The following is a 12,029-nucleotide window of genomic DNA, read 5'->3' on the forward strand; positions in this document are numbered from 1 at the left end:
GGGGCTGCGCCGCCCGGCCCCGCCCGGCCGCTGCGCGCACACGGGGAGGGTACCGGGGGGGGAGAGAGGGAGGGGAGCTGGTGCTGCTGCTTCGGTGGGGTTTGGTTGTGGTGGGTTTGGTTTTATTTATTTTATTTTATTTTATTTTATTTTATTTTATTTTATTTTATTTTATTTTATTTTATTTTATTTTATTTTATTTCTTTTCATTTCTTTTATTTTTTATTTTATTTCATTTAATTTCATTTCATTCCATTCCATTTCATTTCATTTTATTCCATTTTATTTCATTTTATTTCATCCCATTTTATTTCATTTTGTTTCATTATTTCTCTATTTATTTTATCGTATTCCAATATTCCAAAATTCCAAATTCCATTTTATTTCATTTCATTTCATTCTATTGTTTTTCATTTCATTATTTCATTTCATTTCATTTCATTTCATTTCATTTCATTTCATTTTATTCTTTGTATTTCTATCCTATTCCTTTCCTTTCCTTTCCTTTCCTTTCCTTTCCTTTCCTTTCCTTTCCTTTCCTTTCCTTTCCTTTCCTTTCCTTTCCTTTCCTTTCCTTTCCTTTCCTTTCCTTTCCTTTCCTTTCCTTTCCTTTCCTTTCCTTTCCTTTTTATTTTCTTTCATTTTCTTTCATTTCATTTTTCATTTCATTTTTCATTTCATTCACTCACTTATTTATGTATTTCATTTCATTCTACTTCATTTCTTTCCATTATTTCATGTCATTAATCCCTGTCATTTCACTATTTCATTTTATGACCATGTCGCGCACTGGGACAGGCCCCCCAGGGACGCGGTCACAGCACTGAGCCTGTCGGAGTTCCAGAAGCGTTTGGACTTTGCTCTCAGTCACATGGTCTGAATTTTTGGGTAGAGCTGTGTGGGGCCAGGAGTTGGACTCGATGATACTTCTGGGTCCCTTCCAGCTCAGGATGTTCCATGATTCCATTATCTTATTCCATTTCATTTCACTCTGAGCACCTGTCGTGTGAGGACAGGCTGAGGGAGCCAGGCTTGTTTAGCCTGGAAAAGAGAAGACTGAGGGGAGACCTCATCAGTGTGTATAAATATCTGAGGGGAGGGTGCCAAGAGGGTGGGGCTGGTCTCTTTTCAGGGATGCCCAGTGACAGGATGAGAGGCAATGGGCACAAACTGAAGCACAGGAGGTTCTGGCTCAATATTTGGGGGCACGTCTCTGCTGTGAGGGTGATGTAGCACTGGGACAGGTTGTCCAGAGAGGCTGTGGAGTCTTCTTTGGAAATACCCAAAACCCACCTGGATGCCATCCTGTGCAACGTGTTCTAGGTGATCCTGCTCAGCGGGGTGGTTGGACTCGATGATCTTCAGAGGTCTTTTCCAGCCTCGGCCATTTGGGAATTCTGTGGTTTTATCTTATTCTTCCCTTCCCTTCCCTTCCCTTCCCTTCCCTTCCCTTCCCTTCCCTTCCCTTCCCTTCCCTTCCCTTCCCTTCCCTTCCCTTCCCTTCCCTTCCCTTCCCTTCCCTTCCCTTCCCTTCCTTCTTCTTTTCCATTAATTTTCTATTATATTCTACTTTATTTTATTTTACTCTATTCTACTTTACTCTGTTCTATTCTATTTTACTCTATTCCATTCTATTTTACCCTATTCTACTTTATTCCATTTCTTTTCTTTTTTTTTTCCTAAAAGTTTCTGGCTTGTGATGCAGAGGGAAACTTGTGCGGCTCAGCGGCAGGAGGCAGGTGAAGGTCACCAAGCTGACTCTAAGAAAGTCGCGTTATTTTAGCAAATCTCATTACTGAAGCTGATACCATGATTTCAACAGATTCGTTTTTTATTATTGCTATTGTGGTGGTTTTTTTTTAGACATCTGATGTTGGCAGAGCTCAAAAACGAGCTTGCAGGGTCTCTCTGTTCGCCCGTGTTAAGCACATGAGGTAGATGAATGCAGCGATTACTCCTGGAGCTGAGATTTGTGACAAGGGAATATTTTTGCTCGATCCCTTAGCCAAGGTTTTTGCCCGTGCTTGCCAAGTGACACCCGGTGCAGACTTCCCCAGCCTCCACTTGGCTGCTAGCTGGCAGCTGCCTTTTCACAACTGAAGATGGGTTTGTGTGCACAAAAACCTGATTATTTTTATTACTTATTTTTTATAACTACATCAGTTGGTCTCACAAAACAACTCTCCTCTTGGATATCCCCGGACCATCATGGCCACATTTCCCCAAGTGCATTTTGGGATGAAAAGAAAGCAATTAAGATGCAGTAAATGTTGAGGCTCCCAGCACAGATTTAACTTTTTCATTGAAATTGGCTTTTTTGTTTCCTCCTGACATTGCTTCCCCATTACTACCTGCTGTAATCTCCAAGACCTCCCAGGGGCTTTGAAAGACAAACCCCACCAAATAAAAGACCAGAAAGAAGCAACAAAGCCACAAATGCTGTTCTCATTCGGCTGGGGGTCCTGTTGCTGCTCACCCCTTAAAGGTCTCCCTTTAACCACTGGCCACTTCTCAGAGGAGATCTGGAGCAAGCAAGCCATGAAAGCAGTTGCTTTTCTTGCGAAATATTTCAGCCACAGAGCTGAAAGTGATGCCAGCTGCTTGGCCCCGGGGCTCGTGCTGTGTACACAGGGGCCCGGCACCACTTGATCTCCACTCAGCCTCTCGTGGTCAACGCGCTTGAAGACCAAAGCACCGCAACATCAAAGCTGAATGATACTGGATTCAAGCAAGGACAGAAAATTACCAAGCTTCCTCCTTCACTTTGTCCTGAGTTTGACTTTTCCCCAAGCTGAAGTGTTGGATGGAAAGTCAGAAACACCTCCCGTAACCCTCTGGTGTTTGCTTCCACGCTCACTGTTTGGTGACGGAGGGTCTCCAGGACTCATGGAGAGACTCTTCATGTCACCTTGATCCGCTCAGAAGAAAAATCCCACGGGCTGAGGCGTGTTTCCTACCAACATGCAAGTGCTCTTGACCTACAGAAATGTCGCAGTTGGGTTTTCACTGATTTTTCAGCACTTCCGTGTATTCCTGAGCACCCCCTGACTCTGCCCAGGTAAATATCAAGGTTTGTGTCGGGTCTGGCTGGAAGAGAGGGACCGTGGAAGTCTCCTGCATCACGTACTGCATTTATGCTTGGAGTTACAGCTCAAAATGGACACAGCCGTCTTCAACAGCTATTGACTAATCACCAAAATTAAGAACAGATGCAAAATAGAGCCATAACCTGATGAAAACACAAACTATTACTTGAACATGCAAGGCATTAATAGATGAGATGGTGGTGTGGTTTAACCTGGCCGGCAGCCCATGGTTTGCTGGAATATCTCATCTTTTAAATGATACGTGTCTTCTTAACCCATCTGCATCTCCCACCTGGGCCTTGTGTATCAAAACGTAGGGGACACGTCCCGTTAGGAGACAGCAACCCTCATCTGATGAGTGCAAATCAGACTGAGCCATTAATGCATCAGATCCAAGAGCACACAGCAGATTCAGACTCAGCCGAGCATCTGGTTTCATGGCACAAACGGCTCAATGGATTGTGTCTGTGTCTCTGGACGACACTTGTTTGGCAAATGCTGCATCTTGTTGAGCTGGGACCTCCTCAATAGGACAAATTTGGATCGTTAGGTGACAAATGCCCCGTGGGAGCTGGTCTGCTTCTCCATGAAATCCTAGTCCGTGGCAGCAGTTATCTCAGCGAGACCTCTGGTTCGTGCACGTGGTCCTGCTCACGAGTTTCCTTCTCTCTGTCAGGGCACGATGCAGCTGAATTCCTCCGGAGGCTGGAGATGAATGAGTCTTTGTAGTGAGAGTCCACGGGGAAGGGAAAAACACAAGCTAAGATTCAAAAGTTTCTTTGAGAGATGGTTTATTGAGGGCTGTACAGGAATAACAGCAGCGAGAGCAGCGTGGGCGTATCAAGACTCATCATTTGTTTAGGGACTAGCAGGGATTTCTGCCCCAAGCTGAGGTTTGTCTGTCATAAGTGGAAAAGGAGGAAAAAGATTTCTGTGTCAGTCATATGATATTCATGAGCTGATGTGGTATAACAGAAGCAGAGGCTGCTTTGATCCCAGGTGAGGAATTTCCCCAGGAAAAAGGAGTGATTTGTGCCACCGTACAAGGCACCAGTGAGCTTCCATCTGGAGTCTGGGCATCGTTTTTGTCACTCAAGCTCAGGACAGCCTACTCCGTTCTGCAACAGGTCAGAGAGGAGCTCAGTGGTAGGATGGATGACAAGACAGGGTCTGTCCTACATGGGAGGATGAAAAAGCTCAGCTTGGTTAGCTTGGCAGCAGAGAGGCCAAGAAGGGATGCTGTGGTTTTTATTACACAGCATAGGAAGGGATAAATGCTAGGGAATGAGACAAAATGTTTAAGCTAATGGTTTGTGCTGGCACAGAAACAAATGGCAATGAATGATGCACCTGTAGTACCCTGTTTAGACTGGGAGATTTCTGTCAATTGGAGGGAAGCGTAGGACAGCCTCTTAGGTGGAACTGTGGGAGCAGAAAACCAGCTTGCTTTAAGGATGGAGTTTGATTTATGAGAAGCAATATGAGGTGTGAGAAGGGAATTGGCCTGGAAACCAGACGTCCTTCTCAACCTGAAGTCCTCTTTCTACAAGTGCAAGCTCAGCAAAATGGTCAATTTGGCAGCAAGCCCTATTCCATCTGCTGCACTTTAATGCATTTGGTGTGGTCCCACTCCTGCAGCCAGAGCTCCAGCAGCAAACCCTGCCGACATCATGAGGCTGATACACAGCTCATGAATCCAAGGGCAGGATGAGGCTTTGGTATGGTTTTGGTTTTCTCTCATGTATTCACCGAGCTCATATTTCAATGTTCAATGTCAAACTTCTGAAATCTCCCTTAGAAAATGGGACTGTGCCTTCAGTCCTGGCACATGTGGTTGAAGACCTCTCTACCTTAACATTTACGTTAGTACTCAAAATACATCTCGTCCTCAGTGAAAATGCCATAAATGTCCTTAGAGGATATTCCATACTATGTTGTGGGGCAGCGATGCAGCAAGGGTGTGCAGGGTGGCTGCACAGTGTTTGCACTGATGCTCGCTGATGTGACAGGTCATACAACAGAGCTGTGGTTAAAGCTTTCCACCACATTTCAAAGTTTAGGAAATCCTCTGGTTTGGGCTAGAAGGGACCTCAAAGCCCCCCAAGTGCCACCCCCTGCCATGGCAGGGACACCTCGCAGCAGCCCAGGCTGCCCAAAGCCCCATCCAGCCTGGCCTTGGGCACTGCCAGGGATGGGGCAGCCACAGCTCCCCTGGGCAGCCTGGGACAGGGCCTCACCACCCTCAGAGTGAAGAAATTCCTAATGTCTAACCTAAATCTCTCCTCTTTTAGTTTAAAGCCATTCCCCCTTGTCCTACCACCACACCCCCTGACACACAGTCCCTCCCCATCTCCTGCAGCCCCTTCAGGCCCTGGCAGCCCACTGGGAGGTGTCCCCGGAGCCTTCTCTTCTCCAGGCTGAACACCCCCAGCTCCCTCAGCCTGGCTCCACAGCAGAGGGGCTCCAGCCTCTGAGCATCCTCGTGGCCTCCTCTGGACTCGCTCTGATCCATCCCTGTCCTTGTGCTGGGCCCAGAGCTGAACGCAGGCTCCAGGTGGGGGCTGAGGAGAGCAGAGCAGAGGGGGACAATCCCCTCCCTGCCCTGCTGTGCACGCTGTGTTGGTGCAGCCCAGCACACGGTTGGCTTTCTGGGCTGCAGGCGCACATTGCTGGCTCGTGTTGGGCTTCTCATCCACCACCACCCCCAGGTCCTTCTCCTCAGGGCTGCTCTCCATCCATTCCCCACTCAGCCTGGATTTGTTCTTGGCATTGCCCCAGCCCAGGTGCAGGACCTTGCCCTTGGCCTTGTTGACCCTCACGAGGCTCGCACAGGCCCACCTCTCAGGCCTGCCCAGGTCCCTCTGGATGCCATCCCTTCCCTCCAACATGTCGACCGCACCACACAGCTTGGTGTTGGCAAACTCTCTGAGGGTGCACCTGATCCCACTGTCCACATCACCAACAGAGATGTTAAACAGCGGCAGTCCCAGTACTGAACCTGAGGAAAACCTCTTATCACCGTAGAAGACCAACACATTTGTCAGGCATGACTTGACTGCCACAGTTTTGATGCCCTGTAGCACTGAGTCACTTCTTTCTAAAATATCCGTCTTCAGTGAAAAGCAGGTAAGCTTTTCTGCTCAGAAATAAAAGCCTAACTGTTATTTTGTTGTTGTTTTTAATGGCTAAAATAACATATAAAGAAGTCTCAGATGGTTTAACATGGCAATGGTTTGTTCTGGTCAGGCTACATGCAGTTTCCCTTCCCTTACTCTTGCTTAGTATGCTTTACATTTACCACAGCCGGCTGTGTTTAAGTGTCAGAGCCGTTCCAAGGCTATACACCAAGCTGGAGCTCTCCTTTTTCAAAAAATAGTCCTGGCACTGCTTCCAAGAAACAGATTTGGCACATAAATTGCAGAGAGCTTTGGAGTCTTTTCAGAACATCAGTTCCACCGACTCCTAAAGAAAAACAAACTCTCTCCTCTAATATTTTATTCATTCTAAAGGCCATCATGTGGCTTTTCCTGCTCTCTGGGTGAAGATTTAATTCGGCACACGTGTGAAAACGTCAGCATATCCCAAAGCTAACTATATATCCTTGCCATTGCTGCCGCTGCCCCTGTGACTCCTCAGCTGGCTGCCAGCAGGCAGCACCGTCCTCAGCTCTGCAGGTCCTTCCAAGCAGCCTGGTGCACTGGGGTTTGTGATGCATCACTTTGTTCTATAGCTCTTTGTTAGTGCTGGCTCTCTGCTGCTATTTATCTCAGTCCTGGCCCCAGCAGCAGCAGCCACTGCTCTGCCATCCCCTTCCCCGTAGTGATTTCAGCTTCTCAGCATCACGGTTAGTGATTACAGGTTGGTAATTGGGTTTTGCACCATTAAATCAGCCCCCAGCATGATGGCCTTTGGGCTGTTCTATTTGGCATGGTCTTTTTTTGAACAGATGTGGTCTCCTTTGGAGCTTACTAGCAAAGCTTCCACAAACCAAAATTCCTCGAGGAGCCAGGAGCTACTTTTCCCTTTGATTTCAAGTCCAAAGGAAACCTGATTAACAGACCTGCTTTGTTACAATGGACTTTAAACTCCTCTCTGTCCTAACAAATAATCAAACAGCCACCCCAAGGAAACGCTGTGGAAGAAGAAAAAAGTGGACAAACCATCATGACACTGGGATCTCTCTCTGACCTCCCAAAAGAGGTGTGTTCATCTCCATCCATGGAGAGGTTCACACAACCCTGGCAATCCTGCATAGAAAGGGATATTTTTTTCCATCAAGTCCTGCAATTCTGGGGTTTTGCCTTTGCATGTCCCACTGGGACATGCCCTGCTGAGAAGACACGGGGTTTCTGAAGGTTGCTTGTAGGAAGAAAACAGGAACCAAACCCTTTATGTACTGCAGTTTCCACAGTCAGGTTTACTTAGTAGCTGCCTGTAAGGACCAAAGGATCTCTAAGCTGACACCGAGGGGAGTTACAGACATCTTCAAATGGAAACAACAAACCCCAAGTTCATCAAAACTGTTTCTACCACGCCCTGTCCGTAATCTAGAAATCTAGCAAAAGCTCCTTGCTCACTTCTCTTGGCTTATAGAAAATTTATTTGAGTCTCTCTGTTACTGTTATGGGAGACTTTCTTTTAAGAATTTATGCATTATTTTAGGGTGAATGGAAGAATCCACTGGCAGTCAGACCCAAAGGGGATTGATGTGAGGAGCCCAAGACAACCATCTCCTTCCAGCACAGGGACATTGTGGGCACTGGCTCGGACATAGAGAGGGCATTAGCCCACCAGCAGGAGAAAAAAGTCATAATAAAAATCACAGGTTTTATCATATGCAATAAAGTCTGGGGGAGCTGCAGGGCAGTCAGCAGAGGGAGATGTGGGCTCACACATGCAGCACGCAGCCCCAGCCCGTGGCATCCCTCAGAACTGGCAAATGCGGCAGGTTTAAAGTGTTTCACCAAAAAGCAATTCATTTTACTTTTTGCACATTGATGTTTTAATCTCTGAGAGACTGAACAAATAAAAGAGTTGAGGCGTTCAGAGTCAGGGATGTGCTGTCTAAATTATTCATTAAAATCAAATTTCTCCTTTATGTTTTCCAGCAGTTTGAGTTTCATCAGGACTCTGGATTATTCCTCTCTCACATTATCTTATTTGATAGCTATATAGACAGAAGCCTTCCCATCTACTCGTTCAAGCCTGAAAATCTCAACTGAAAGAGAAACAGCATTTGATAGATTTAGATAAATCTTTTTTTTTTTTTTTTTTTGAGAAAAATAAAAAGATTTCAAACAGATAAAAGCTTCATATTATATATATGTAATATTCCTTTACATGAATATAAAGAAAATATGAAGAAAATGCCTCCAGCATGGATGGATCTTCCTACTTTGCTCTGATATAGAAAAGCGGGAATTACAAGAATTTGCTGGTGGGTTTTGTGGTTGTTCTTTGTTTGTTTTTTATCTGATAGGTGCAAATAGTAGAACAGATTGATAGATGTAAATTGTAAAGATAAAAAGATGCAAGTGGTAAAATTGTAAATAACAGAGAAGCTATTCCTAAACTGATGTTCTGAATGACATTTTAATATCTTCTTAATATTAATAGCATTATTAAGCTTTTATGTTTCATCTGCTTCCATCACCTTGTATTGTCAATAATCTGCTCACAATACTCATTTTATTGATTAATATCTGTTCTAAACACCTCTCCTGAACTCATCCTTTGGGTATATAAATCTAGTTACTCTGTAGAAATAGTGCTCCAGCATGACAAAATTTCAATCTGGTGACCTTTTATATAAACCTTTGTAGTTGCAAGTGTTGTGATCTTTCACAGTGAGTGTATGTAGCCCCAGCCCGCCTCTCCATGCACATCCTAGCACCTATGTCCTGGTGCCTGCAGCCTGCCTGCCGGCTCCCCACCCGTGTCCCAACACTGGGGGGTTCCGCCAAATCCATATGTTTGGGACAAGCAGGCCCTCGGGGCAGCTGACCAGAAGGAATGACCTCAAGTTGTGCCAGGGGAGGTTCAGGTTGGCAATGAGGAGCCATTTCTGCTCAGAAAGAGCAGTCAGGCACTGGGACGGGTTGCCCAGGGAGGTGGTGGAGTCACCGTCCCTGGGGGTGTTCAAGGAAAGGTTGGATGTGGTGCTTGGGGACATGGTTTAGTGGGTGACGTTGGTTGTACCAGATGATCTTGGAGGGCTTTTCCAACCCTAATGATTCTGTTCTGTGATTCTATGAGATCTCACAGGCACCCTGAGCAGGACCAAAGAGCCAGGCTCACATCAAACCCTCCTGCTTTTCGCTCCGTCCCCCTGCCAAGCCCAGCAGCTGCCAGCAGCGCAGCGCCCAGGCAGGACACCTTCCTCTGGCTGAGGCGTTGGGGTGCTCCTGCCAAGGCTGAACATCTGCGGCAAGGAGCTGGGCCCACGTCCCGCTTCCCAGCCAGGGATCTCTGAGTGCCTGCCAGCGAGGGAGGAGGTTTCTGTGGTACAAAATCTCTCCAAGGCGCTGCCTGGTTGACTGCCCACACACATTCACCCTTCCCGCCATATGTGCTCTGTTTCCCTCCCTCCCTTGTCCTCCTCCTGCTGATGCTTTGAGGAGTTTCCCTGGTGTGAAGACGTGAGAAATGAGAGCACCTGGGGCAGTGAGCTGTTGGTGAAGGAGGATTCAGTGCCACAGAAATAGCAAACCAGAAGGGAAGTGCTTAATTAACTACACACAAACTCAATGAGCAGGTGATAGCAGTGAGGGTAATGAAGGCCAGGACACCTCAGGCAGTGGCTGGGGGGAAGTTAAAAGAACAAATCCAGCCGTGGAGATGGTCAGCCTTGGCTTATGACCATTAAGAAGGAGGAAATATGAGTAGCAGGAGTACTATTTGAGGGGGCTTGGGGCAATGCACAGAATTTGTTCAGGGGAACAATCAAAGACATGGAAAAGGCATGATCAGGATGGAGCGAGTACAAGAAGACAGCAAGGAGGAGGGATAGACTCACCTGTCCACACTTTGCACCTGACCCCCACAGTCTGGCCTGTCTTCTTATTCAATCCAATTTTTTCTGCATCATCTCCCAGTTTACCAACACCTGCAGCAGCCTGGCTGTGTTTCTTTCTCTAGAGAATTCAGCCCCACATCCCTGCAATTTGCTTGCAGACTTCAGGCTGCACTGGCTGGTGAGTAGAAAGCCCACAGCTAGAAGTGGTCAAGAGCTGGGAGAGGTCAGGAAGCCCGGCTACAGGCATTGCACAGAGCTAGGTCTTGCTGATTTTTCAGAGATCTGCGAAGCCAGAAAGTGTGTGAGCGAGAGCACACACAGTGATGAGGCTCTAGAGCATGTGCTCAGCCTTGCTACGGGCTGGACCCCAGCAGAAAAGGGCAGTGCCATCATCTGCTAGGGGTGTGGAGATGCCTGGGGAGGTGCCCCCAGTCTTCCATCTATAATGTATGGAAGAATATTGAAGCTTTGAAGTATGGGAGAGAGGAAAAAAGAAATCCACAAAAGCACCAAACAGCAAAGATTTTGTATCCTAGCAGTGAGATATGTAAATGTACTGGCTGAATGGAGTACCCATAAAAAAAGGTTATGCTTGTTCAAAGTCACACTGCACCTTTTTTTGGTGCCAGCCTGGAACTCTCCTGCCAGCAGGCATTCCCCTGCTTCTTGTGAGCGTGCTGGGCTTCAAGGAAATGCAAAATCTCAACTGTAACAAGAAAGAAAACGTTTTATTGAGAGCAGTGTAAGTCATTACAAGGTGAACACAGGGGGGCTGCTAAGAAGCAGCTCCCACATGTAAGTAACAGTCAGTGGAACAAGGGCAATAAAAAATGCAAAGAAAATAAGGCAATGTGATTCAAGCTGCTTTCAGACAGGCTCCTTTTTTTTTTTTTTTTTTTTTTTTTTAGTGTGAGGCCCAGCAACATCAACAGCCATTGAGTTAAAGTCATCTTTAGTGAGCCCGAAGCCAGTCAATCGTTTGCAGCATCTTGAAACAAGGGAACCACGTCTAAACATTGAAAAGTTGAGGTTCCAGTGTCTTCAGATCTGGAATTGTCCACTCAGGTACCAAAGTGAGTACTAAAATGTTTATACTGCCATTCTGTGTGGTAATTGTGCTGCCGTGACTGTAAAGCAATCAAATAACTGTTGCATCGGTTTCAGACAATACTGTTGCATAATGAATTCACATAAAGGCTGAAAACATTGAAATTCACCCAAGAACACAAAAATACAGCCTTTATTCCCTCCTTGTAGCTGATGAATTCAAAGAGGCTGCAGCTTAGCCATTTCTCTACTAGCTGTTGAATACAAAGCCTGAGAAGTAGGTCTTGGAAAAGTTTGTTTTACCGCCTTTTATGAGCTTCAACAGGCACAGAAAACATTCATCCTTGCCTTGCACAAAGCCGTGGAGTGAATTAGAATGAGACCACGTACTCCTGTGGGTAGCTGGTTAAATACTTGCTAAGAGGGAGCCCTGCCACCCATTTGTTCATTGCAAGCACTGCAGCGTGCCCTGCGAGGGCCAGCAGTGAGCACGATGAAAGTACTTCCACAGAACTACTTTTACTTAGGAGTCTAATTAACAAAATGACACATATTTTTATCTCCAGGCAATAAAAGGGAGAAATGTGTTTTCCTTTCTCTTTTTAAAGTTAATAAAATTGAGTATGAAGAGTTTTTGTAACGGCATTCAGAAGTGCGAGTTATTTATCTATATAATCCACATGAACTGGAGCGTCACCCTGAAAACTTCCTCGATAGCCTGACCCTTTTTTACAACATAGAGACCTTAGGTTAAGACACAAGTAAGCTGACAGCTTTCAATATGCTTGAAAGACCCAAGGTGACAGACAAGACATTTGAGTTAAAGATTTTTCAAAGAAGATAAAATATTGGCATTTTTTATAGCTTTTTGACTAGAAGTG

This window comes from Netta rufina, assembly GCF_964035555.1.
Source record: "Netta rufina genome assembly, chromosome: 1".
NCBI lineage: Eukaryota > Metazoa > Chordata > Aves > Anseriformes > Anatidae > Netta > Netta rufina.